Source organism: Anabas testudineus, chromosome 10 (genome assembly GCF_900324465.2).
Source record: "Anabas testudineus chromosome 10, fAnaTes1.2, whole genome shotgun sequence".
Lineage (NCBI taxonomy): Eukaryota > Metazoa > Chordata > Actinopteri > Anabantiformes > Anabantidae > Anabas > Anabas testudineus.
In genome coordinates this window covers 3,671,670-3,679,226 of record NC_046619.1, presented here as the reverse complement: position 1 = coordinate 3,679,226, position 7,557 = coordinate 3,671,670, and positions in this window count along the sequence as shown.

Here is a 7,557-nt window from a genome sequence, read left to right as displayed (position 1 = left end):
ATCTTCTGCTTTGATTATTTTGGGAGGTTTGTTTTATGTTATCTTCATTGTGCTTTGCTCCCCACCCACCTCCCATGATATGGCAAACCTTAGAAGTGCACCTGTTATCTGGGTCTTTATTAGCTCTGCTCTGCTTGCTGAGGTTATCAGCATTTCGTAATTTGTCCAGCTCCCAAACACTCTGGAATCAGCTTTAGTTTCTGTTTCCTGGACTGTGTTCCCAACACTAAGTATCAGCCACCATTGGCTGTGTATCTGTACTAGATGTACATCCACCTCACCTGGTCCACAGCAGTCCAGTCATGGTTCAGTTCAAATTTCAGATGGAAGATCAAATGAATAATGGTTGTTTAAAACCAGGATAAGATCCAGTTACTGTATGTCAGTTCTTTAACCGGGCAACTCTGGAAACGCATGCCTGGATACTCTTAGTCCTAATATTATTTATTCTAAAAATAGGCATCAGATTAATAAAATAATAAATGATCTTTGTCTTGAAAGAAAAATAGTTTCCTATTTGCTTTAAAGTCAAAAGCGGACGTGTGGAAAATGTGGAGGATCATTAGCGGAGGAGTTACTTAGCTGGCACAGCACACTCATCAGCCCGTTGCAGATGGTGTTGAAGTGAGTAAAGTCTTCCTCTGAGCCACTTACGGGAAGCAAAAGTTGAGACTTTACTGCAGATAAATTAATTTTAGGTGAGTCGGGTGTGATCTGTGTCATGTTATGATTCTCTCTTATGTGCACACTTGTACATACAGCTATCTATATAGTATATACTATATACCGTGGCAAGAAAAAGTGTGTGAATCTTTTGGAATTTTGTGCATTAAACTGATGAAACTAAGATTGAAAAATTTGGAAACTATTTGTGTCAACCAGCTACTACTAAAATTAATACACACATACTTCATAAGCACTATGAGGTTTTTATGGTTGTTAATAGAGCCATGAATGATTAGAATTTTTTTTTATTACTTTAGCCACATTATATTTGTTAATCCACTTGACCAATACTCACATTTCATGACAAATTAATGCAGAAAACCATGAAATTCCAAAAGGTTCATATACTTTTTCTTGCCACTGAACAGTTGCTACCAGGCTGCGATCACTGACAATGACAACTATTGTGTAAAAAAATACAAAACATAATTTATAATTTTATAATTATAATTATAATTATTTTTTTAATATTATTAAAAGTAGAGTTTGATTTCATTCATTTAAACATTTCTACAGTTTATTTTATATGAGCTCTATTATCTGTTTATACTTTTTATGGTTTAAGCTGTAAAGAACAAATGAACATTTTTATTTATTTATATTTTGATGTACAGTTCATGAACTGTACATTATTATTTATCTATTTTTATTAAATTAATAGTCAAATACACATGGACATCATCCTGTCGGATAGGTTTCCTGATAAATAATGAGGAGATCAATGGAACGTTATTGAGACAGTGGCTCCAGTACACAAAAAAGTACACATTCAAATTATCTCTTCAACAATGTGGAAAACATTCACAAATTAAAGCTGACACTATGCAATTTATACTCATAATGATCACGTCAGTCTGTATTAAAGGTAAAGCGAGTGTGCAGCCAAAACATTAAACTGAGCATTGCTGTCCAGATTGAATGCAAATTTAATACAAGACAAGCTGTCTGTCTGGTTCTGGTTATTTTAAAATATTATCTCATGATGAGATAATCACAACACAGTTACACGTTAAAATAATAACATAAATGTTGCCATTGGGTAGAAAAACTGACTTGGGCATTCCTTTAAAATCTGAAGCTTAAATTAATGGTAGGATTTTAATTAGGTTTTATTTTTTTCTATTTTATTCCAAATACATAATTAGTTTGTCTTTCCAGAAAAGATTTATGGGTGATTCTGAGCAAGACTAGATGAGTCTGTTCAGCGTGAATCAGTGGTAAATAAAGGATTTGTAAGTCTCCATTTAGGCTATTTCATATTCTGTAGTGTAGTGGTTAGCACTGTTGCCTCAGAAAGAAAGACCCTGGTTAGGTTAATTGGTGACTTTAAATTGACGAGAGGTGTGTGAATGTGAGTTTGAAAGGTTGTCTGTCTCTGTATGTACCCCACCTCGTGCCCAATGACAGCTGGGATAGGCTCCAGCACTCCCGTGACCCTTCAGTGGACAACCGGAAAATGGATGGATGTAAGTTTTATTAGGCAAAAAATAAACCACAGAAAAGAGCAAAACCAGGACTACATTCACAAAGCAATTTAAATGCTGCATTACTTCCTGTTTTTATATTGATGTAGTTTGACAAAAAAATGACATCATAATTACTGTATTTAAATCCTAAATTAGTTTGGGATAACACTGGGCTCCTGGGAAAACAAAAATAACAATAATTACAATAATAAAAAGTCATCCTTTCAAAATAATTTATTAAGAGGATAATCTTTGTCAATCAGTTGTTAGAGCAGTTGTCTACAAACCCCAGGGTCAGTGGTTAGACTCCTGGTTCCTGCTGGCTATATGTCTAGGTGACCTTGGACAAGACACTGACACCCCACAGAAGCGCCATCATCTACTGAAGCTGTCCAAACAATAATTTCTCCAAGGGGATCAATAAAGTACGTCATTGTTATTATTATTAAAAAGAACAAAGATAAGTAGGTGCTCATTGCCAAAAAGTATCTCAGTAATAATCAGAAATCACTGTTGCATTGCCACACATTGCCTTTGTCTGAGCAAAAACTGACCTGTGAACCCACTTTAAAGACTACAGCCAATGGCCAGCTGGCCCCTAAACTCAGCTTCTGATGAGAAGCAGCAGACCTAGAGTTGCAGATATACACCATAAACCAAGAAGCACTCTTACTCATCACATTCCAGATGGTCATATGGCTGTGGAAATATTCTCATGTTGGAATGTTCAGATGAGATGAAGATGCAAAAAAGAGCCTTCTGTGTGTGCCCTACATGATTAGCTTGGAGTTATCACTTCGGTTTCTCTACTTGTGCAGTGCTCGTCTAAGCTAAACAGCCGATCAGAGTGGTCTGTCTCACCGATGGAGTCTACTGTTGATTTAACATGCTGAGTTGGAAAAATCAGTGTCTGACTATTATAAACAATATGGACCAGACCCTAAACCTGGCCCAACTGATACTTACTGACTGCACAACACAGATGAAACTAGGCTAAACACAAATTAATTTTCTGTCTTTTTTTTTTTTCTTTCTTGGGAATGTTAAGCGTCTCTGTAATTTCTATTAACATCATGCAGCCAAAGAGACTAACGCAGCACATATATTAGATGCAAATATTTAGATGCTGGTAACATATTTTCACCATATTTTCAACCGTCTGAAACCAAATATTCACATCTGGCTTTGAGCCACACATTGCATGACCCACTTCAAGTCAGACTCAGTACCACATTAGTTTAATCTCCTGTTTTCAGATTTCTTTTCTTTTTTTTTTTTTTTATGGTAACAGCTTCCACTTAATGTGTGAAATTGTAAAATAGTAATGATGGTGATAATTACAACAGTGATGAGGGATGTAATTGTATTTCAAGTCACCCTCTCTGCCTTTCAAAAAAAAAAAAAAAAAAAAGATACAAAACCCACAAAACAACCATCACAAGATGATGACAGATGCCTGTGTTAGAGTGAGATGCTGCTGCATTTATCAGTCAGAGCCACCATTATGAATGTTCTCTCTTGATGAGTGCATTTGTGCTAGACGAGCGATCCCTCCCTTTTATTTCTTCAATGTTGTCTCTTGCATGAAAAACGATAATGTCTATGGATGTGTGTTTACTGTGTTGGCCTGTTCATGTGAATACTGTACTTTTCCTGTTACTACTGTTACTAAATGTGTTCTAACTCATGCAGATAGTTCTGATGCCTGGTGTGACCCTGTTTCCAGAATAGAGTAATCGGCTGAAAATGACAGGTCACACAAAGACGACGCCGTGCTCCATTATTAATAGCTAGTCTGTCTTTTATGAGGCGAAGAGAGAAGACAAGGAAGGCCCCCTATTCAAATAGTAATTGCTCACAGTTAATCATTGGTGCCTGCGTGTCATGAGACTGGGCAAATTTTGCTTTGGGGGGAAATTAGAGTGTGATTGTACAACAGCAGTTGCCACAAAAGCCAGGCTTCAAATTAAAGATAAGGAAAAGTAGTATGGGGATTTTATTGCACTAGATTCATTAGATTTCAGAGTCTGACACAGAAACCAATACACCTGGGAAGGCATTTTCAAGAGCTTTGGTAAAAGGGGAATGCCACTTAATTTCTTAATTCCCACATTGTTGCAGACTGCCATTTGTTCCCCCTTGCTCTTTAGTTGATATCAGACCATCATTTCCTGACTGCAACTTTCTTAGCTGCAGATGTTCAGTTTCCTTTGAGGGGTAAAAAACAGGTTGTAAAGTGGAGGTCGCACAGAAGTCAGGTGTCAAAGAGAAAAACATTTTTCATCTCATGCACAGGGCTAAACTGTTTGAACGAATGCTGAAATACATGATAAATATTACGGGAACAAACAAGAATTCAGGGCAAACACCAGTCAAAACTGTTCCTAGTTTATAAAGAATTAAAAATCAACATCATCATGAACATGCAGTGACGCTCGTCTCTGTGTTTTTCCTGATTCTTTAACCCCCTCCTTTCCTAGGGATTAGCCTCATCTGCTGGATGCACAAGAGCACATAAATGCCAATAATGCAGTTGCAAAATTGCTCATTATGTTTATTTTCGTGCACAAGGTTTTGTTTTGATCCACAGATAGTTAATACATGAGAGCAGAGACAATTCAAACAAAGACACTGGAGCAGTTTGTTTATTTCCACGATGGATAATAGTCGACAAAGAAAAACAAAGACAAGAACGAGCGTGTCAGCTCAACCAGGCTGTTCACAGGTTAAAGTCACAGGTCTTCACAGAGGTGAGATTTAAAGAATTCACCACAAATTCATAGATAGTTTTCACAAACTCTCTCTCAAACCCCTCTTATTTAGGATTATTTACAGGCAAAATTATATAAAATTAATTTCACAGGCTGCTTACTAACCACTGTAGTAAAGTAAATTGAAATTGCTGAGAAAAAAAAACCTGAAATGCCCCTTTCCCTCTCTGTGTATAATCAGAATGGGACAGAGCCCAAATTAAAAAGCCGTATAGACTCCACTGTTCATTGTTCATTCTCCTCTTTCCATACTTAAACCTTTTGGGAAAACTAAATGGCTGATTGGACATCTTGTCCATTAATCAACATTAATCATCAAATATGACCCATGGGAAATTTAGTACTTCATTTAGCATATTCAAAGAGTCTTGCAGTGCAGCTCTTGTTTTGTTGATTGAACTGTTTGATTGTCCAACTAAATTAATACAAGTTAAGCTACTAGAAAGTGCCATTACCCATATATTAAAACATCCAAGGAAACTTTTTTAGGTTGAATAATCAGATTTCTGACTCAAGCGTAAGACTTGTGTACTTTCACAATTAAAGCCTGCAAATTGCAAATATGGAAAGACCTAGGACACTGGAGTATGCTGGACCTTCAGAATAAAAGCTTCCCAGGTTATTACAAATAGTTCTGAGGAACAAACCACTTTCAAAATAAAAACAACATCTTTCACCAATGTTATCTTGCATGCCATTAGAATTTTTTTTATTACATTGAAATTTGATTCATCACAGCTTTAAGAAGTGTTGCTGCTATTGCAGTGCCATAAAGGTAGATTTGGAAGGCACAAGCTGAGATATTATAATCTATAGTGCCTGATATGCTTACAAAAATACTGATTCCTAAACTTCTCACCTGCAAGGTGGTTTCTTTCTCTTTCTAAGATGACTTAAGACAACAATCAGTGATGGGCCCATGTTTGTGTTGGCTAGTGAGTCATGAAACTGAAATTGGACGTTGATTATGTGTATATTTAATATATCTTCTGTTTCACCGTTCAAGTGCATGGAAGGTACTAGTGTCCTTGTTCCAAACAAATGACTGTTGCTGCTGATGGAAACACTTAGCGGCACTCAGGATCACCGGAGCTCAGGAGGATGTAAATGGCCACCCGCTGAATGGTAGCTAGAAGATGGCTCTTCATAGAAGTGCAGCTGTGAGAATGAACACGTTGCCGCTCTACCAGCACCTGTCACACACGGTCTTTCTCTGACATTTTGATATATGTGCTCACCTCTCTTACATAGACAGAGAGCCTCTGTTTCACTTCAATACCATATGAACATAAAGGTCAGAAGGAGGTCAGATTGTGCAGCCATGCATATTCATGATATTAATTCTCAAAACTATGTGTGTGTGCGTGTGTGTGTGTGTGTGTGTTAAACAGCAAAAGTGAACACAAAAATGCAAAAAAAGTTGAACTGAAGTTACTCAATATTTCACATCTTTAATTTTACTTTACATAGGCACCCAGCACATTAGACCTATTACAAACATATCACAGTCAACTACATATTTAACTATATAATTTAGTATTTTATTGACTAACTGCAAAATGCTAAGTATATAAATAATTTCCAGTAAATGATCAGTTTATTTACTATTGCAGGCTTTCTGCCTGCTTAGCCTCATTTACTGCACCGTGCCCCTAATGAGGCTGATGATAAATCTCAGGTTAATGAGCCATAATGATTGTAGATTAGCATAAATTGATACATTAGCATCCTCCAGCAACCTTTTAAACTCTTAGGCGAGGCTTCTCCAGATAGGATCTAAAAGCTTGCCTATATACAGCTTGTTTACACATTTGCTATATGACGAGTGTGTACAGATTAAATTAATTTTAGCTGAGATTGTATAATCTCTTTGGATGATACTGGACTGCATTTGCATTTGCTATAGCTTTGAGGTTGAGCAGAGCATTTAATGCTTCTTGAACAATGGTGCATGCATAATGGATAATTCTCTTTACCAATTTAAATATATATATATATATATATATAGATATATATGTACATTCACATACTTTTTCTTGCCACTGACTGTTACTGCAACACATGATGAATTACTGAAAATTATTTTCCACACAGCATTGATACTATAAAACTGAGGTTGTGGAGCGATGTCAAATCTGGTCTCCTGCATGAATTAGACCACAGTAGTGCTGCATAATGGAACATACAATTGCGATGTATAGAATCATCCAAAAAAGAACTGGCCAGTAGAAATAATATGTTTATTACAAAGCTGGTACAGTAGCAACTGTGAGAGAAGGTCACATACATAATCTGTCTTCCTCCCTCTTGCAGACATTCATATACATACATTACTTATGCACTCAATCTGCTTTGCATAAAATTAGCATTGAACTTTATAGGGTCTTTTCTATTCAACTGAAGCCCAGCTGCTTCCAGGGTTGGCCGGCCTCTCCACAGAGGGATTCATTATATATGGGCAGTGATCTTATGCCCGTCCCTCGTGTGATGATCACTTTTCTGTTAAAGAGTAAAGAGTTTTAGGTGATTAGCCAACTGTAAACTGTCTGCCTGAGACACTGACCTCATGGTGCTTGGCTCACACTCAGCTTCAT